The sequence below is a fragment of the Saccopteryx bilineata genome, chromosome 6 (assembly GCF_036850765.1).
Source record: "Saccopteryx bilineata isolate mSacBil1 chromosome 6, mSacBil1_pri_phased_curated, whole genome shotgun sequence".
Classification (NCBI taxonomy): Eukaryota; Metazoa; Chordata; class Mammalia; order Chiroptera; family Emballonuridae; genus Saccopteryx; species Saccopteryx bilineata.
The window spans coordinates 149,857,007-149,878,426 of NC_089495.1; the positions used below are offsets into that span (position 1 = coordinate 149,857,007).

The 21,420-nt window shown below is 46.6% G+C and overlaps 1 protein-coding gene across 2 annotated transcripts in view; it reads left to right on the forward strand.

Moving 5' to 3' along the window:
• Nucleotides 1-1,287: 1,287 nt before the first annotated feature.
• Nucleotides 1,288-21,420, forward strand: part of KLHL29 (kelch like family member 29) — a 295,222-nt gene continuing 275,089 nt past the window's right edge. For both annotated transcript variants that reach the window (XM_066236180.1, XM_066236181.1), the window contains exon 1: nt 1,288-1,549. The gene's annotated coding sequence lies outside the window, so the exon portion shown is untranslated. The remainder of the gene's footprint in view (nt 1,550-21,420) is intronic.

The window sequence follows — 21,420 nt, forward strand, 5'->3', positions numbered from 1 at the left end:
GGTGAGAAATAGGGGTGACAGATATTTCTAATGAAATTCAAAAGCAGATTAGAGGGAGGTCCGGGAGGAGGGAGAGGTCAAGGAATAATATTCAGATCTAGAGAGTTACTAGTAAAGGTGAGACTGATGTTGAAAATTCTGGCGAGAGGAAAAGCCTTCGCGGTGCTGACACGGGCCTCCAGCTCTCCTATTCGGGTTGGAGTTAGGGTCTGTGAAGACAGCATGTCTAGACACAGAGGTGGTAGGACTAAGGAAGTTAAGTTTAGGCCGTGTGAGAGACTTAGAAGTGGGGCGCTGGACAGTGTAGACAATGCAAGGCCGGGGTGGCGTGAGTAGGGGCTGTCTAAACAGAGAGGTGGGTGGATTTAAGACGGTCAGTGTAAACTGGGGAGATCGAGTCGGGACAGACTCAAGAGGGTCGATGGTCAGGATCTGAAAGACTAGCGGTGGTTCTTCAGAGGTTGGGACAATTCCTGCTCCTCTCCGTGGCTGGAGTGTTAGAGGGAGGACGGAAACTGAAAGACGATTGGACTTTTCGTTCTCAAACTTTTCTGCCCGTTTCCTCAGATGTTGGGAGTAGACCAGGAGCTCTGCCGCGGTTCAGTCCCCCACCCTGGGCCGGCGGGGCAGGAGGCCGGGACCGAGCAGCCAAGCCCCTCGCTGCGCATCTGCCGGAGCGGCCACCGAGCCCGGCGAGCCAGGAGCCACGGCAGGAGGGCGGGGGCGGCGGACGGACGGATGGACACAGGCGCCAGCACTCAGCCCCGACCGGGCTCGCGGCTGCCGGGGATCCCTGGGGCGCGGGGAGCAGCGCCGGGTGCCCTGCCGGGGGCGCCCCGCCTCCCCTCCCTTCCACCCCCGCCCACTCGGGCGCCGGCGATTGGCTCCGCCCGCCCCTGGCTGCGCGCCGAGGCCCGCCTCCCTCGCAGCTAAAGCAGACGGTACCCGAAGCGGAGCAAGCCAGAAGGGAGCATGGTCCCCGCGCCGCGGCCGCGCCAGCCCCCGCGCCGCCGCCGCTGTCCCCGCCGCCGAGGACCTCGCTGCAGCGCCAGCCCCGGCCCCGGCCCCGGCCCCGCAGCACCCGCCAGCAGCCCCCGCGGCCGCCGCGCCTGAGCGCAGCCCCCGCCCGGAGCCGGAGCCCGAGCCCCGAGCCCGGAGCCAGCCCAGCCCCGCGGCCGCCGCGGCTGCGGGGAGAGGGCGGGGGCGATGCTGCCGGAGCCGCCGCCGCCGCCGCCGCCGCCGCCTCGGTGAGAGCCGCGCCGCGCGTAGCCGCACAGGCTGACAGGCTGAAGGACTGACTACCCTCTCCGGGCATCCTCCCTGGGCTGCCGGGAGGCGGCGGTGGAGGAGGAGGAGAAGGACTAGGGGAGCAGGCGGGCAGCAGGAACGCGAGGAGGTGGACCTGGATCCGTTTCTCCCGGCCAGGACCCGAGCGGCCCCAGCCACCGCTACCCGCCGGCGCCGTCTGCTATCCATCAGCCCTCCTGAGCCCACCCGCGACCCCCGGCTCTCGACGCGTTGGGCCGGGGCTGGAGCCGCGCGGCAGGAGGTAAGAGCCGAGCTAGAGCGCCACGGATGCGGCGCCGGGGACCTGGGGTCCTGACCGCCGCGCGGGGCCGGGCCGGGCATGGGAGCGGGGCCCGAGAACCCGGAACGCTGGGCTCGGCTCCCGCGGTGGCGGCGGCGGCGGCGCAGGAGCCTCCCGAGTCTGGACTCGCCAGGCTGCAGGAGCCCTTGCGCCTGCGCTGCTACAGTGGGGGGAAAACCGGGGGGAAAAAACTTCCTGCCCCCCGGGTGTATATGCTCCCGGGCTGCCCCGGGCCAATGTCGCGGAGATGCTGGAAGCGAGTGTCACTCCCGGCCCCGGGGCAGTCCCCTGGCTGGGCCCGCAGCGCGCGTCCCTCTCTAGGCCACCTCCCCTGAGAGGCCCAGGGCCCGGGCCGTGCTGGGGGCCAGGAGGAGGCACTCGAGAGCTGGACCCTGGGGGCGGCCGTGCGCCCTGCCCTTTGGTAAGGTGCGCACCTCTGTACAGCGAAAAGCCAGGTTAGGGTTTCTGCCCTCTCCCGTCCTCAAACCCCGCAGTTGGGGACCGGGTCTCTTTACTTAATCCCAAGTAACTTTCGAGGTAGAGGAGCTTGAAAACCATCGGGAACGGACCCGCACAGGCCTTGTTATGACCCCCCCCCCCTTAACACCTGGTGGGTGCCACAGTGTTTGGGGGCGCGGAAAGGCCAGCTTGCGAGGGCGGCGAGGATGCGGTGTCAGGTAGGGAGGGGTTGTTTATGTATGGGATAGTGTGGACTGGGAGATGTGCAATGTCGGAGTATAGACGCGCACCCCGCTTTTCTCGGGGGAGTGCAGGATGGTCGAGGGCTCACGTCCCGGTCTCCGGGGCCTGGAGTGCGCTGAGGGTTGTCTGCGGTCGGTCGTAGCTCGCGTGAGGACTCCGGGCAGCCCCGACCCCCAGCCCCGAGGGACGGGGGCGCGCTCACCGAGAAGGGTAGGCTCGAGGCAGCTCCCGGGGCAGGTCGAGTCTGCGCTGGCTGGGGAAGGCGGGGACACGCTGCTAGTCTGCTGCGGTCGTCACGGAGGAGGGGATGGGGGCAAAGAGCGAGTCTCAGATGCCTGGGTTCGCCTGCTGTGAAGCCAGTTGTCATTCCTAGGCTCTGGAACCCAACAGTAGTCACAATCTGTTGGCGAGTCCTCCGGCAGGTCCCCAGGGATGCTGATGGGTGAGGAGCCGCCGCCTCTGCCATCGCTGCTGCTCTGCAAACGCTCTTCTCGCTCCCTACGGTGCTTGCGCCACGGCGCGCCCCGGGCGAATCGTGGACGCAGGTATTTATGTAGCATTAGGCTATTGGCGCTGGAGGGACCGCACCGCTGAGGACGCGGAGCTGCTGCTGCCCGCCAAACTTCCACTTCGTCAGCTCAGGGACATTCAGGCTCCACTGCTTGCGGCTCCAACTCTAGTCAACCAAGTTACGGTGGGATTTGGAATCCTCTTGCAGTGACAGGTCTGTCCTGTTTACAGCTGCCTTTATCCTAATTTCAGTCTATTAAAAGTCATCTGTCTACTCACTACAGAGTTCTTCCCTTGCCCTTTGGTCTGATCTCTAACTCAGCCCTGGAAGGGCAGAGTTAAGGATTTATTTCAGTTTAGGACGAATGGTATCAGAGTTTATTAGCATCATTCCTGATGTAATAAAAAATTACATTGGGGGTGTGTAAAGCTAACTTTTTCACTCTTTTGGGGGAAGGGTCGTGAACAATTTTATAGATTGTTCATCCTGACACTGGTCAAAACATCTGATAACACATAGGTGAATACTTTACACGCTGGGTGGTATGGATGTATTTGAGTAAGTCATGTATTCTAGGTGTTTTTACAGGTCTGTGTGCCACTTACGAATATAGACTTGGACCCACAGATTGTTCTGGGTGCATTTAATTTATTATTCTGCTGTAAAATTAGAGGACTATTAGCATATGTACCCTTAAACTCTATATGAATTTAATGGCATTTAAATTGGTTTATGGGCTGATGCATTTAACCCATTTTAATAACTCTTTGCACAAGCATCTAATAAGCCATATTTGTCCGTGATTAAGAAAAACGTTTTCTTCTATGCCTTCTCTCCATTTGTAGCAGTTAACAGAAAATTTTAAGTCTCTAACTTTCATCTGCAAGCAGCAATCCAAACAAAACACCTAGAGTTGTACTGAAATAAAATATCCTATGGTAGCCATGGTAACAAATAGATTAAGGGTTATTGGTTTTCATCTGTATGTGGTGGGGGGAGGAATCTAGTGTTGTGTCTTTTTAATTATGTTTCTAATGAGTGGTGGTCATACTTCAAGTACTCAGTGTGGAAGATAAGCAAGGCTGCGAATTCAGTTTTGTGGAAGGTTTATTGGAACAAAGACTTGTAGAGCCCAAGAGGATGACTTCTGCTAACTGCAGCTCCTCATATCCAGAAAGCAAATGAATAAAACCTTTTTTGTATTTCAAGTAGTTGAGAACTGAGTCAGTTCCTTTAAGATAAAGAAACATATTTTGCTTTTAAGCTCTTATTAAACGAACCCTTTAAATCCAGCATCTGTTTTCTAGGAATAAACATGTTAGAAGTGTGGATGTTGGTGTGGATTGAGTGTTACAGTTGTTATCCACACCTGTCAGTCTAAGTGAGGCATATCATTAGTCTATTCAAATCTTGTCTATTTCAATATTCATGTATTTCCATGGTGATCCATTCCATCTTTGTTTACTTAGCCAACCTTACAAATCTTTGGCATCAATCTCAGTTGTGCCATCTATTTTTCTTTTAATTATCGATTTGGCTGCAAATCATTCCCACTTAATGCATTTTCTATTTCCCCTTCTAGTTCTCAAAAGTTTACTCTATTCCTTGTTACACACAGTTATAAAGGGGTTAAATTTTTTAATAGACCCAAATAACACCACTGGTGCTAATGTAGTTTTTTAGCATCTTATTTGATATGTGTGCACGCGCGTGTGAACACACACACACACACACACACACACACACACGGGTATTTTCTTTCTTCCTGCTGGCTTATGGTAAAGCTGTCTCGCTTTATGGCCCGGCGACGTCAATCCAATCCAGCAGAACTGACTAATGTTTCTCATTTCTTTCTTCCTTGTTTTCTTTTCTTCTTCTTCCTCCTCCTCCTCTTCTTCTCCTCCCCCTCCTCCTCCCCCTCCTCCCCCCTCCCCCCCCTCCTCCTTCTTCTTCTTCTTCTTTTTCCCAAGCCCGTGTGATTCAAGGACTTTTTATATCTGACTCAAACAGATTTTAGGACTTTAGTTTATTAGAATGGGCCTGTTCTTCTGGGATCTTTTATTTTCCAGTAGTAGTCAAAGACAGAAGGTCTGGAGCACCAGAATTCTCAAATGCAGTGTACATTTAGTCACAGCATAGCGCATCCCTAGGATCATAGTAACCTTGTAAGTTCACTGAACAGGCAGTTTTGCTTAAAGTGAGTGATGATTTGCTCACCTGCTTTCAACTTTGCTTTCTAATGATGCAGGCCCATGCTAATCACACCCTGTATTCTTCAGAAATATGAAGGTGAGCATTAGTACGCTACTGGCATGTTAGAATCAGGTGAAGTAATTGGAACACTTAAGTTCAAAGTCAGACGGAGAAATGGAATTATTAGCAACCTTGTGATTCTATAATCAGTCAACTAAGTGTCTACTTGGGGGGTGGGGGAGAAATATGTGAATAAGAAAATCTGGCCAGTGGTTGCGGCAGTTGAAAACACACCAAGGCAGAGACCATGTAGGATGACAAGAGAACACAAACTCTCTTGGCAGACAGAAATGTCACCTGTAGACCCAAGTGTTTAAAGCTAGAAGAATATTTGCTGTTTGTACAGAAGATCTCATTTCTTATTTCTCATGGAATTAGGGGTCACTTTCTAATATGCAATATTGCTAACAATCTCTGGAAAGTATTTTCATTTAAAGTAATTTTAGCGTAGAAATGTTCGTCATAATTTTGGTGAAGAAGGGAAAATGTGTCTGAATTCTCTACCTGCTCATTGGATCAGAAACGCTGAGACCAGGACCTCTCCAGAAGCAGACTCTGTGTCTGCCTACGGCGGCCACATACATGCTTCCTTTCCCAAAGTTCTTGGTCACAAAGGTATTCTGTACTTTCTTCAACGAAATCACTTGAAAACAGGGACAAGGAAGCTGCAAATTGAGATGAAGGAAGTTGATCACTGGAAGCAGCACAGTTATTCATGGGACGAACTTGATTATCTCGGGACATTTCCTCCTCTAGGGTGAGGAGGGGGAAATTTCTCATTTCCTGTGGGAGGATGTATGCATAAAATTCAAATGGTTCAGAGACTCTTAATCTGCAACCTCCAACGAGGATTGGGAAACTACTAGAACAGGAATGGTCGAGGATTATTACATTACAGGATCGCACTTAGGCCATGACATCAACTCCCTAAATATTTAAAGGCATTTATAATTATTTTACAATTATATTGTAAATATATAATTAATTGTTTCTAATTACTTTATAGAGTTTTGAAATTTTTAAATCATTGACTCTTTTAAAGATATCTATACATACATATATATCCTGTCACTTTTATTTCTTTAAGTTGTGGTTTAAAAGCCCACATAAACATAAAATTAACCACCTTTACTATTTTTAAGTATTATACAGTTCAGTAGGGTGAATATTCACGTTGTTGTGCAAGGAAGGGATCTCCAGAATTATTTTACCATGCAAACTGAAACCATTGACCACTAGTTGCCCAATTCCCTCTCGCCAAGACCCCGGCAACGCCATTCAACTTTCCTTTATGAACTTGACTTCTTTAGCTGCCTCATATAAGCGGACTCTTAGAAGTTTATGATCATGGGTGTGCAGATATCTCTTCGAGGGTCTGCTTTCAATTCTTTTGGGTATATACCCAGAAGTGGGGTTGCTGTATTCTAATACTTTTTACATTTACTGTATTTGTTGATCTGTTATTTAAGAGATTTGATGAAAATGCTGTCAACAGAGCACAGATAAAGGATGCACAGTCACAGATGTAACTGACATTTGTTCTACTTTTTCTGGGCGTACATTTCCTTGCAAATCTCTCCAGTCTCTCATGCGTTGCTTTTCGGGCTTGCCGAAGTGCCTACCATATTGCAGAGCGGGTAAAGGCAGGGGCCTCATGTCAGAGTTTAAGTTCAATCTCTGGTGCCTGCTAGCTGTGTGACCTTGGAAAGATCCTTGATCTCAGTGAGCTTCAGTTTTGTTTTGCTTTGTTTTTATGGAAATGGAGGTAATAACTGTGGTTGCAATAACCCCAATAAAACCTGTGTTACAGTATCTGGCCTGGAGCAGTGCCCTAGAAAGTGCTCTAGAAAGGAGAGCTTAAGTCACAGTCATAGAAGAGGCAGCAGCAACCCTGGAGATCTCAGAAGCCGTAGACACCCATCCTGTTCAATTTGATCGTAAACATTTTCATGGAATGCTGAATGTGTATACACTGTAGTCTGAGTCTCGTTATTGGTACTTATTCTAAAATGCATAAGAGATTTGCATCACAGTTGCAATAGTTCAAAATATCCTTGAGTGGATTTGACATATGGACTTTTAATTCTGTTTTTAATATCATAATTTTAAAATTGAAGTGGATTCTAGAGTTCAGCTAATCCACCTGTTATTCAATCACCAAACCTGTATCAAGCCCCAACAACAACAACAACAATAATAATAATAATAATAATAGCTTCCAGTTATGGCTGCCCACTCTGTTTTAGTACTTTACATATATTAACTCTAATCCTTGTGGCAACTCTGCAAGGTAGGGATAATCCACATTTTACAAATGAAGATGAGACTCCGAAAGATAATCAACTGGCCTGAGGCCACCAGTCTAGCCACATTATACAGCTGGGTGTGAACCCAGATCCATCAGCTGCCAGTCCGGCCATGTTTTCGTGTGTGTGTGTGTGTGTGTGTGTGTGTGTGTGTGTGTGTGTGTGTTTCTAACACTCCAGACTGGGTCTCAGTGCACTGGCACCACCTCACATTGCCTGCTATGTGCCTGATACTGCCTTGCCTATGCCAGTTAACATTAACATAGAGAGAAGGTGAGCTTAAATAAAATATTTACCAGGTCTGACCAACATTCATCATACTTTTGGGCTTGCCCGGCTACTTACATTTACTCTGGTTCCTAGAAAGCTAATGAGAAAAACTTTTAGATGCTTGAACGGCATCTATTTCCACATGGAGCACTGTAATAAATCAGTAGCAAATGAAGAATAGAACCCTTGTAGGCAGGATGGAGGATGCCCAGGGATGACTAAGGACTGACCTAGGCTCTCTTGAATCCCTAGTACCTAGCACAGTGCTTGGCACAAACCTATTCAGGAAAAATGTTTGCCTGGATAGCTTGGTGTCCAGAGACAGCAGCGGGTAATAGACCTCAAAGCCTATATTTTGGGTTTTATTTTTTTCACTCCCTGGCTATGTACTTAACTATTCATGGTTTTTCATTGTGCAGAATTTTAGATGCTACATTTGGCCATATATCTGTTAAATATGCTTGTTGATGAATTCTAACTAATCTAAATGGAATCTTCTAGGATTTATGACTTGAAACTTTGAAGACTAATTTCCTTGGAGCTTCTTCATTCCGGTGATAACCTGAATGTATTTGACAATTTGATAGTTGACACGAAGTCCGTCCTTCAGATCACGCTTACTTGTAAGGTGTCGTCCTCCCTAAGATTTTTAAAAATTTTTGGTATTTCACAAGGGCGTTGTTTTAAATAAAATGAAACGCCTAGAAATTGTACGGACCAATATGAACAAGCAGGATCACTGTATTTTCCTACTTCAGTCTTGTATTTATTCTTTAGATTGGTGGGGTGTTTGTCTGTTTTGTTTTGTTTTTTGGAGAAGGGTACGAGTTATGAATAAAGCTTAGAGCAGACCTCACAAAGATGTGTTTGCTCCCTCTTTCAACTCTTCCAACTCTCATTCAGCCAAGTCGTGACTTCCCCAGTCTGAACCTCACAGTGAGAAAGCCATGCTTACAGTGCTTGTGATCAAACCTGTAACTGAGTGACGGCACAGAAAATGCTGGGTGAGGGTGACAATGCAGAGGGGCCGCTGTCCCTGGGCTGGCACATCCGCTACTGTGTCCTGCCTGCCCAGCCTCACCCACCCCTCCCTCCCAGCTTGTTTCTACCCTAAAGGTAAAATCAGGGTGAGGCTTCCTTCTTCTTAATGCATCCCTGCAAAACTCAGAACCCGGGCGGGTTGTCTGGTCTCAGGGGAGTGAAGGGAGACAAGGGACTCTGTCATGCTGTGACAAACAAAAGCTAGGATCACTGTGTGGTCTCTCCTGCCCACAACACCATTGCCATTTGAGGTGAGCCGTGAGCAGGGGTGCCCACCTTGCACTTGTCTGTATCCCCGGGAGTCTCCCTGATGCTGAGAGAGAGCATTGGGTCTAAGCTCAGGAACCTCACACCCACATTGATCTTACTTCTGCACAGTTCTGACCTCTTGAGGTCTGGGTAGGTTTTTCTTGCCACTGAATTAACTTGCTCGTTTTGGGTTGTGTTATTTGGCCATTGAATTGGCTTGTTTGGTTGATGTGAAAAAACAGAAGATGATCACGTTCTGATTCTGGCTTTCTGAACCAAAAGCAAGAGCCACAGAATTTGGGAAGTATAAGCAATGCATTGGAAGTTGAGTAAGTGAGACCTGGAGGTGGCATGGACGGGGTGTGTGTGTGTGTGTGTGTGTGTGCGTGTGTGTGTGTCCGATCTAGCTCACGAAGAGCCTGCTGTAGGAGGACTGCTGTAATCTATTCGGTTCATGCTGTTCCAAGCAGCTTTAATCATCACAACTTGAATAATATTCAAACTGTGAAAGGAACATATTTCTTGCTGAAGCCTAGGTGTGCTAGTGGAAGTGCCAAAGCTTCTTAATCTACCGATCCACGGCAGCACATCGCAAAGAAAGAGAGGGAGCACATCGCAAAGGGAGGGAGCACCTGGGGTGCTTCACGTGACGTGAGGAAGCTGCCTTTCTCCACAACCAGAGGCACTGAGATTTAAAATTTCCTCCTTTCCACCCCAGAAGAGAAAAATGGTTTTTACGAAAGCCGTGCTTCGCAGAAGTCACCACCTCTCTTGTGAGCTGATAGAACATCCCCCACCTGGCCTCAGCTATCTGAAGGGGAGGTCTGGTAGTGCAGGGCCCACGGGGCTCCCTGGAGGAAGGGGATGTGAGTGGTGTGACTTGGAAGGCACCAGCGGGACCTAGGGGAAGGTCATGGCAGCTGTAGAGACTAGAAGGGAAGCCGCTTCAGCTACTGCCTCACTGGATAAAGACACCCAGCCTGTCACCTGTGGCAAGGGCCCAGCGCCGGCTTCTCGATGGCAGTGCCTGCCTGTCCCCACGCTCTGCACCCCCAGTGAGGACGGCATTCTAGCACCACCGCCCCGCTCAGGTTCCCACTTAGGAATATAAAGCTCATCTCGTCGCTTCTGCAGAAACTGCACAAAGCCATCTCTGCTGGTGAGAGTTCTTGGGGGAAGCTGCTGGGGTGGGGTGGGCACTCACCACACTGCGAAGTCACAATTTGAGAGCTGTCACTGTCAGCAGCTTTCATTCTAGGTGTGTCTCCCAGGCTTTCTGGTCTTCAGAAACATTTTGTTGATATCTGGAATAGACGTCCAGGTCAGATATAGTCTCCTGGGTCTTAGGAAAAGGAGAAAGCAGCTGCAGTCTGACTGTGTTCCTGTGCTGCAGGTGACCAGTGGGCCACTGGGCATGGGAACCCCGCTAGGGGATGTGAGATTGACATCTAGGGACTGAGCATGGAACAGCGTGGAGGGCAAGACTGTTCTCAGTCCTGCACAAAGTTACAGTTAAAATGAATTTACTTCCAATTCAACAACAAACAGCCTGACTAAAAAATGGGCAAAGGACTTGAATGGACATTTCTCTAATGAAGATCCACCAATAACTAATAAGCATATGAAAAGATGCTCAACACCACACTGATCATTAGAGAAATACAAATAACAAGCACAGTGAGCTACCCCTTTACATCATTAGGATGACTATTGTAGAAACAAACATAAAATAACAAGTGTCGGTGGGGATGTGGAGAAACGGGAACCCTTACATGCTGCTCATGGGATGTAAAATTGTGTGACCGCTATAGAACACGGTATGGCAGTTCCTCAGAAAAAGTAAACTCACAATTACCATAGGATCCAGCAATTCTACTCTGGGTGTGCACCCAAAAGAAGTGATAGCAAGGACTTGAATAGGTATTTATGGGCCCATGTTCATAGCAGCATTATTCACAAGGGCCAAAATGTGGACGTGACCCAAGTATTCACCAGTGGATGAATGGATAAATAAAATGTGCCATGTACATACAATGGACTAATATCCAGCTTTCAAAAAGGAGGGAAATTCTGAAACGTGCAGCAACGTGGATGAACGTTGGCATTATGCTAAGTGGAATAAACCAGTCACACACAAAAAGAGACTATTGTAGGATGCTACATATGAGAGGCACTGAAAGTCATCAAATTCATCAAGACAAAGTAGAATGTGTTTGAGGGGGAGGTTCTGGCCACGGATGGTGGTGGCGGTTGCACAACAATGTGAACATACCTAGTGCTGCTGAACTGTACCCTTAAACGGTTAAAATGATATGTTTTATGTCATGTGTTTTGCCACAGGAAAAAAAAGCGTTTAAGCATGTCCTAAACCAGTTCTGATTTTTTAAATAATTCGCTTAAGGGGGAGAATAAGGCATTTCTTAAACAGTCCAACAACTCTTATGGAGCTCTTGTTGCGTACCTAATCCTGTGCTAGACACTGTGTGTATTCATTTTATTTGAGGTGGAATCACAGTCTTAAGTGTTCAGGGCACTGAGCCTTGATAATTGTATACACCTGTGTAGCCAACATCCAAAACAAAACATAAAACATTTCCATTGCCCCAGAAAGTTTCTTTGTGACCTCTCCAGGCAATCCCCCCCCCAGCCCCACCCCATCCCCAACTGCTTTCTGAGGCCCGTCAGCATAGGTTAGCTTTGCCTGCTGTTGACTTCCATATAAACAGAATGTCCGGCTGGTTTCCCTCAGTGAACCGTGTCTGCCATGAATCCGTGTTGACGCATGTCTCCATAGCTGGTTCTTTATAGCTCAGTAGTAGTCCATGGCATGCTCCACACAGTGTGTGTCCGTTCTCCTGTGGACGGACACGGTGGCACTGTGTTTGGAGACAGCCTGCAGTGAGAGAGGATGTTAGCTGGCCAGCTGGGAGTGCCCTGCAGGGTGGGGTTGGCATGCAGCTTCTCTGTGCTGGGGGTTGTCCTGCTGGACGGGCAGCATACACGGAGTTGAATGGTCTCCAGGTAATGGTGTTTTGGTGACTGACACTAAAAATATGGCATCCAGTGAGCCAGATGCATGTGCTGCTGCTGAGCAGATTTCTCCCCTGAAGGCACGTCACCCTGGAAGCTGACTGTCTATCAGGAGGCTGCACTGGGGAGATGAAGTGCTCCATGGTCCAGAAGGTCAGCATCACAAGCTGGGTCTGCGCCATCTCCTGCTCAGATGGCCACCCACAGAATTGACTGGATGCCCGTGGTGGGCTGGGGGCAGAGTGCCATCCCCTTGGGACAGGACTAGGGTGGCCAGCCCCTGTCTCAGTTCCTTCCTTTCTGCTTTGGAACCTCTGGCCTGGCTGACCTGTTCTTTCTGTAACCATGTTAACACCTTGAGTCTGAAACAGAAGCAGGAGCATTAGTCTCTCCTTACAGATACTTTACAATTCAGGCGTCCCCAGACTACGGCCCGCGGGCCGCAATGTGGCCCCCTGAGGCCATTTATCCAGCCCCCACTGCACTTCTGGAAGGGGCACCTCTTTCATTGGTGGTCAGTGAGAGGACCACTGTATTTGGCAGCCCTCCAATGGTCTGAGGGACAGTGAACTGGCCCCCTGTGTAAAAAGTTTAGAGACCCCTGCTTTACACACTGTTGTGGTGGTCTCCGGTGAGGCGCCTGTCTGACTCTGAGACCAGGGTCCCCATCTCCACATTTCTGGGCAGTGTCTTGTCTCGGGGAATAGTGAGGTCTTATGTTCTGAGCCATGACATTCACTGCCGGCTAGATCTGGGCTCAACACCCTCGCAGGGCCACCTGCACATGGTGAGACCGTAGACAAGTTACTTCATCTCTTGGAACGTAGCAACCTCCTATGACACAAATAATAGCTTTGCTGAGCTGTGTCCTGCCAGGAACAGGCCTGCTAGGGGCTGGGGGTGGAAGGGTGGTCCTTGCCTTCCAGGAACTCAGACAGAATCCATCTGTGTGAAAGCTGAATTCAGTTGTCTCCCCTGTTTCCACATTCCTGGGCAATGCCTCATCGCATGACGTCGACGATACAAGTGGAGAGAGTGTGTGTGACAGCTCAGACTGTTGCTGTACCCTGGAAAGCAGTGGAGATACAGGGAGCCTGGCCAGGGTGGGCCATGGTCACAGGGAAGCTCCACAGAGCAGGGAGGATTTGGAGGACCCTCAAGGGTAAGTGGACTTACGATGGTCTCCCTCCTTCCATTCAGCATCCCTCTGCATCCCTGGTGGCCGTCCCAAGTCCCCAGCTCACAAGTTAACACAGCTAACAATTTCCTCTCCCCTGTGAGAGGTGACTAGAGGACCCAGCTTGGGGTTGTGCAGTGATGTCTAAAAGATGCCTTGCTCTGAGTCACCTCTCAGAGAGTTCAGTGGCAGGGCTGGGGTACCTGAGCCCGGTGACTACTGTGCTTGGCGCCCTCGACAGCACCCACAGTGTTGATGCTCATGGGACGGAGGAGTGGAGTGAAGTGTGGAATCCCTCTCAGCAAGGCAGGGCCCAAGGAGACACACCTGCCCGCCGAGGACCCCGGGAACTGCGTCCCTGGTGTGACCGGAGAGTTGCAAGAGGACAAGTTGACAGAAGGACTGTCCGCTGGCTCCAAGGAGCCACTCTCTGGCCAGGCTGAGGCCGGTCTCGCTTCCCCCCTCCCTCTTTCTTCTCTAGAAGGCTCGGACATCTCTGTGCCCCCTGTGGGTCCTGCCTGTCTTTTACAGCTTCCCCCAGCGAGAGCTCCACCTGCAGGGACGACCTGACCCATGTTCTCCACGCACCTGCTTCATAGGGTCGCCCGCTAACCTGGTGCTCCTGGGGGAATTGACCTCCTCACCGTTGGTTTCTAGTCCTTTGATGACTTTCCTCTTAGGGCCGGGGCCAGTGCTAGGCACATGTCACAGTGTGAGCAAGCCAGGCCCAGAGGAAGGGAGCAGCACCTAAAACTTGACAGGCAGAGGCAGGGTTGGGACCAGACTCGCAAATCCTTGAACACGGGAAGAGCATCACGGACCCTGCGAGGAGGGGTGGGAGTGAGGGCTCTGGGTGAAGAATCCACTCCGTGGTCCTGATGCTGCTTCAAGCTGTTCTGGATGGAAAAGTGAATTCCCGGGAGAATTTTCTCTCTGTGTGTGTTGCTTATTGTCAAATGCAAGTAGGGATGATTTTTTTTTTTTAATGTGTGACTAGATAAGTGATGCCTTCACCAGGATCTGAAATAACTGCATCCAAACCCGACCCACCACAAGACAATCATAGCTCCATTTTTACAGCACACCAGACACAAATCTCTCCAGGACACTAACCTGTGTGCTCATCTTAAGTTCTTGGGCCTTGGGGGGGGGGGTCTTTTGGGGAGAACCCAGCTTGTATTTGGCTCCCAGGTTTTGCCTGTGTCCCCCGATCCTCTTTCTGTCCCTCGCCCTAGCCCCTGGGTTTGTTTCTCCCTTTGCCCATCTGTGAACCACCTGGCTGGGTTTGCCTTGGGAAAGCCTGTCTGTGGACGTGTGTTTGGGCATGGCGGGGGGGGGGGGGGGGGGCAAATAAAAGGTGGCCTGAAAACCTTCCCTGGCCCTTCCTCTGGGCAGGAAACCACGAGGAAAAATACCAAACACTTCCTTGGAGATTGAGAACAAAATTTTCAAAGTAACTTACTTTAACATGAGCCTGGTTTTTCGAGAGAGGCTAGTGTGTAAGAAGGGAGCGTGGTTAGTTAGAAGAAATCAGGAATGTAGGCATTATGATGTCAAGTATGTAACACACAAGAACATGGAAAAACTGAAAATATGCCATAAGGTTAGCAGTAGTCATATTTCTACTTTCAAATTCTCTGGGTTTTAAAAAATAATCAACATGTTTTTTTCATAACAGACAGGATGAAAACTTGTTTAGCAAGGAGAAGAAATTTAACCGTAATGACGGTTAATTAGGCCCCTGCGGTGTGTTTGTGCCCGTGCCACACAACCCGATGACAATGTGGAAAGGACAGGCCAAAATGCAGAAGAAATTTTCTTCAAATAGACTAGTTTTTAAAGGGGAGGAAAGAACAAAATAGTTTCACATAATTCCATATCTAATATCCTTCACTGCAAATCTCAGACTCGCCTTAAAGGAACAATTCTCTCAGGGTTCGCTTTCATTCTGGGGCTCCTGCAGGTTCCAAGACTGGGGGCAGGGGCCGGGGGGGCACTTTCTTCTTAAAGGTAGCAAAGCTAAGGGGACCGGCTGTCCTTTAAAGCCTGCCTTGTTGCAGGCAGAGGCAGCTTTCTCCTATAACTGTGCCCCCAAGTGGTCGCTTGTACCTGTATATTACATCCCCAGGAAAGATCGCAATTAACCAGGTTCTGCAAAGCAGGGCGAAGTTTTTTTTTTTATCATCACCCTGAATCAATTACTATTTAATGATGATGATGACAATACACAACACAAAGGAGTGAGAAGGGAGGAACGCAAATTGCTCTGTGTGTGTGTGCTCAAGAGTGTGCGAGCTCATGCCCAGGTGCAAAGGGGCCTGGCCAGAGGGGTGTGGACGGCTGTGAGCAGAGTCTTCCCAAGATGCTGGGGACTTTGCTTCTCTGTCTCAGGAGCGTTCCCTGCGCCTTGGGGACCTGTGTCTCTGCAGCGAGACTTCTGTGATGGTCTCTCTTGGTAGTCTTGCCAGAGGCTGTTGTTGTGGAGAGAATTGCATTTTAATAAAAGGCTTTACCTCTGATACAGGTTTAAAGTGTGGAAGAAACTTTCTGTTTCTCAGCCACAGTGAAATACATTTCGCTTCTTGTGAAATGCTTGTGATTACAAGCTCATCTTACATAATTTTATTTCTTTTTTCAGTTGCTGCCTGTGAATCTCAGGGAGCAAAAAGGAGGCATATTTTGAGGATAATTAAAAAAAAAAAGTCACCTACTCATTAGCAAATCATATAGAAGTTTGGGAAGGAGAATAATTATCTTTGTGAGGACGCTGTTTAAGATCATCAGAACTTTAATTGCTAAGTGAGACAGGAGTGAATCGAGGACTATTTGGCTTTTTAGAAAATGTACTTTTGCTTCAACAAAGGGTTGATGTTCAAAAAAAAATTTTTTTTAATCTAACAAAGAAATCCTCTTAAATAACCACATTTTCAGAAATCTCTTCTACTACCAAGGTGGTCCACTGTCACGCCCACAAGAGGGCATTTTCTCATCAACTACAGTAAAAACGATTTGTTTTCTAAAGAGAAGCTGGGAGGCCAGGTGAAAGAGTGTTAATCAGAAGCAGGGGATGGAGAGCCACTTGCAACTGAGTTGTACGTATGCTTTCACTTCATATGTTCTGCTGGTGCACGTGAGCCAGTGCTACTGGCCAGGAATTCTGCTCACTGTGTTTCCTCTGTTTAATGTCTTATTCCCAGAATGACTGGGCACCAAAGGAAACCTTTACCAGAGTTTTCCCGTTGTTTTATTTCTCCCTAGATACAAGATACCACATGCTAGTATGTAGCTGGGACGTAGTGTACGTAGCTAGAATTCATTCCTAGAACTGGTATTACCCATCAGTGACTTCGGCACAGATTTGATTTGCTAATGTTTTAGGACTCTGGCTCAAATCCTCCAATACAAAGAACCCTCCACCTTCTCTGGCTGCCAGTCCCTTCCTTTATTTATTTAACAGATATTTATTTGGCACCTACAACTATGCGCCATGGTGAGCCAGGCTAAGACCCTGTGCTCAAGGAACACCCGTTCTCCAAGGGACACAGCATAAAAAGAAAACAACTAGAAACTGGAGTGTCATCTAGATCATTATAAATGCTGTGTGGGCAAAGGAAAGAGGTAGTTACTTGGGACTGGGGTAGTTAGGAATACTTCTCTAAAGAATAATATAGTCTAGCTTTATTTAATCAGCACTAACACTATTTGGATTACAAATGTTATAAATCCTATAGACACCTCTCTTTGCTTCAGAAAAGTTAGTTGCACTGTTTACTATCTTACGGACCATGAAACATGATGACAGTGGGGGCAGCAACATGGAGCTGCCCATCATTTGTTTGTTAAGTAGCATTTTTAAATTACCACCTACTCTTCACCCAATCATTTCAAAATAACAAGGACAATTTTAACAACAAGGAGTAGGAAGGATATAATCACAGAATATAAGACAGTTGAATAAATGTGGTGGTTTGGAAAACTCCTACATACCTTTTTAGTTTTCTGATTTTCCATGGACTTTGAGAACTTGATCACGGGCTTGTCCTGTTCATGATACTTGTCCTCACTTTCCCTGACCATGAGGACCAAGCTCCAGAAGGTACAGTAGTGGTGGCTCTGTGAGCACCAGTTCCACAGGCCTGCCCACCTCATAGCCTGACATAACAAAACACAAGAGCAGACAGTGTTATACTCCCCACCCTGGGGTTCTAGAATACTTGGAGGGGAGTCTACCCCAAGAAGTTATGGTGGCTTAAGAAACCTATGTGACATTTTCTCAAGCCAAGAGTCAAAGCTCTACTATGAAGACATGTTTTGGAAGGTCAGAACAATATGGGCTGGGCAAACCAAAGGGGGCTTCATAGGGGAGGTGTGCCTTCAACTTGGCCTTAAAGGATGGGTAGGTATAAAGAACAGGATAATGGATTATGAGGGGTGATATGTTCATTTTTTTTTCTTAAGTTAATAGGAACATTCTTTGGTAATAAAAGCAATACCCATCTATTGTATAATATTTTCAGGCATGACAATATAATAATTTTTAACAAACTATTATCTGGAGCAAGGGTAGTCAACCTTTTTATACCTACCGCCCACTTTTGTTTCTCTGTTAGTAGTAAAATTTTCTAATCGCCCACCGGTTCCACAGTAATGGTGATTTATAAAGTAGGGAAGTAACTTTACTTTATAAAATTTATAAAGCAGAGTTACAGCAAGTTAAAGCATATAATAATAATAATTACTTACCAAGTACTTTATGTTGGATTTTTACTAAGTTTGGCAGAATAAATCTTTATAAAACAACTTACTATAGTTAAATCTATCTTTTTATTTATACTTTGGTTGCTCCACTACTGCCCACCATGAAAGCTAGAATGCCCACTAGTAGGAGGTAGGGACCAGGTTGACTACCACCGAGAGGTAGCCAATGTTAATACTTTATCATCTTTTCTTCAAGTTTTCCATTTTATTTATTTATTTATTTTGTATTTTTACAATAACTGGGGCCATGTTATATATGAAATTTTGTGTCTTGTTGTTGTTTTTTTTTAAACTTTAGAAGACTTTCCTCTGTCATTGAAAATGATCCTTGGCCTGACCTGTGGTGGTGCAGTGGATGAAGCGTCGACCTGGAAATGCTTAGGTTGCCGGTTCGAAACCCTGGGCTTGCCTGGTCAAGGCACATATGGGAGTTGATGCTTCCAGCTCCTCCCCACCTTCTCTTTCTGTCTCTCTCTCCTCTCTCTCTCCTCTCTTTCTCCCTCTGTGTCTTTCTCCTTTTCTCTCTCCTCTCTAAAATGAATAAATAAAATTTAAAAAAAAAAAGAAAGAAAACGATTCTTAAACATCACTTCTTTATGCTGATAGTCCATTGGGCCTGCAGTTTGGTTTACTCAGCCATTCCCATTAGGTGTCTCTTTTTTTCCCTACTCTAATATTCTGGTGAGTGTTCTCATGTATTATTTTGGATCATAATTTTGGTGTCAGATAGATCTGACAAGATCCAGCTCTGAGGGTCACATCAGGCTCATTACATGGTCCATCGGGCCTCATCTTTCTCATGTCACATGGACATAACAGCACCAGCCAATGGGGTGGTGGTGGTAGTTACATGAGAGAATGTTTTGGATAGAGTTCTAGAAATAGAATTATCAAGGCTTGATGTTTTAAAATTTTTATAACTTTCTAGTTATAAGAGTAATCTCTATGGAAATTTTTAACAAACAGGGAAATCATGCCTACTGTCATCACTATAAGATAAAAACAATTAATATTTTAGAATCTATTTTTATCACTTTAGCAGAATTGGGATTGTTCTCTCTCATATATATTTACATATAAAATTTTGTCACCTGCTTTTATCTCTCTTAACCTTGTGTTGATTTCCTATTGTCATTATATATTCAGAAACATGATTTTAAAAGGCTATATTCCATTCTGTTATATTAATGTGCCACATTTAATTTCACTCACTCCTTATTGTAGAATATGGAAATGATTCAGTGATTTGCTATTATAAATAACATCACAATCAAATATTGTTGGGCATAAATATCTGCAGACCTTTTGGATTATTTCCTTGGGATCAATTCCTAGAACTGGTACTACCAAATCGGATCTAGGGACAGACATACCGAAAACATTGACCCGTATCGACACATTGCCCCCAGAAAGCCTGTTCTGTTCCCTCTCCCACAAATAGCACGTGAACACCCATATGCCGCAGTCTTACCTATTATAATTTTTAAACATATCTTAGACTGTTGGACAAATGAGCAATAGTGTCTCGTGGTCTCAGTTTGCCCTCCCTTGATTACCAGTGGGCCAGAGCATTTGTTTCTGTGTTTCTTGACATTCCTGTCCTTTGCCTGTTTTTTCTGTTTATATTCATCTTTTTCTTATTGATTTGTGAGAGCTCTTTATGCATAAGAGGATATTAACCTTTTGATGTAATGTTAGAAATGTTTTTCCCAGTTTGCCATTTGTCTTTTAAATTCTTTTATGGTTCTGCTGTTGGACAGAAGCCTTTAATTTGCTATTTATCAGCCTTTTTACTTTGATGTTTCCTCTTGTTTTTTGTGCTTCAAAAATCCTCTCCTAGCCCAACTTTTAGATATTTGTTCATTTACATTTTCTTCTACTTGTTTGATGATTTCGTTTTACAGATTCAACTTTTTATCCAGTTCTAAGTTACTTCATTTTGTTCGGAAGATGTAAGGTAGGAATTTAACTTTTTTCTTCATAGTTAAAGTAATTCTTCCAGTTCTGTTTATTGAATGATCTTTCTTCCTTCCTGGTTTGAAAAGTTACTTCTCTCTCACACTAAATTCTCATACAAGCTGGGGCATGTTTCTCTCTAACCTGGTCTATATACCACATAAATATAATATTTTGTTTTAAAAGCTGGTACTACAGATCATCATCATTATTACTATTTTCCAAAATGTTTTTAGCTACTATCTCTGACATATCTAATAGCCTGGATGAACCTTAGAATCTCTGGCCAAACTAGAAAAATCTTTGGTTGACTTTCTTTTTTACATGATATTCATATGAATTAGATAAGTATTTATAAATTGATGCATAAAGAATTGACATCCTTACCATAATAGTGAGTCTTCTTATTCAAGAATATGATGTTCAATTTACTCTCTTTCTCTCTCTCTCTCTCTCTCTGTTTCTTTAAGTTTACTTTCATATCTCTGTAAACACTTGTGGTTTTCTGCATATCAGCTCTTTACTGTTCTCAGAAACTTCACTCCTCCATGCTACGTGTAGATAGAGATCTTTCTGTCCAATTTCATTTTCTAATGAGTTATTACTGATGAATAAGAAAGATGATCATTTTTTATGTATTTAATTTGTACCTTGCCAGGTAACTGAACTTGCTTATGAATAGAATTATTTTAAGGCTTTTAAAACATGCTGATCCTCTTACCAAAAGGATGTATGTACAACCAGCAGTGTCTGGGAAAGCCCATATGATCATTTTTAAGACTTTATTAATTTGGAGGAAAATAATATCCCGTTGTCTCATATATCCATGTCAATGAAATGTCTGATGCTAAGCCTGAGTCCCGGTAAATACGACTTATTTCAGGCGCGTGACCTCAGAATGCCGTGCCTGTGTGTCGGCCTGTCCCAAAGCGATGGTGATAGCTGTGGAGGCTCTGACGCGCGGAAGGGTGCGGTTCTGAAACATGAGCGTGAGGCTCACAGCTCTGCCTTGTGGGAAGGGTGGGAGGGGCCAGCCATAAAGAAAAAGTGAGGGGCTAGCTCTGGACTTCCGGACATCTGTCCCAGACTATTTGGGTAGAGCTAACTATTATTGATGTGGTTTAATTTCACCCAGATGTACCCTCACAGCCATACAAACTTGAATGTGAAGAAACAGTCAGAAACCATTTGCCCTTTTGTTGAGCCCTGAAGGACACTCAAGGTTTCCATTCATGGCATGACAACAACCCCTTAAAGTGAGCAAAGAGAAGCGGACGGCCGACTGGAACTATAACCGTAATGTCTAGGTGTCGCTCTCAGCAGCTGTACCGGGCTCATGTGCTGGCTTTCCGTCCATTTCAGGGAAGAAAAGGATTTCTCCTATCCTGATTCTCCCGAGCATATGGCTGGGGGTTGGGGCGGGATCTCCCCTTGTCCCCACACAGAAGGCTTGTGAATGTACCGACGGGTGTGCATTTCCTCCGTTAGACAACTCTGCTTTTATGCCAGTTTGGGAAGGTTGTTTCTTTCCCACTTGAAAATCTTCCCCAGAAAGAACAGGTTGCCATCAGCAAGTCCC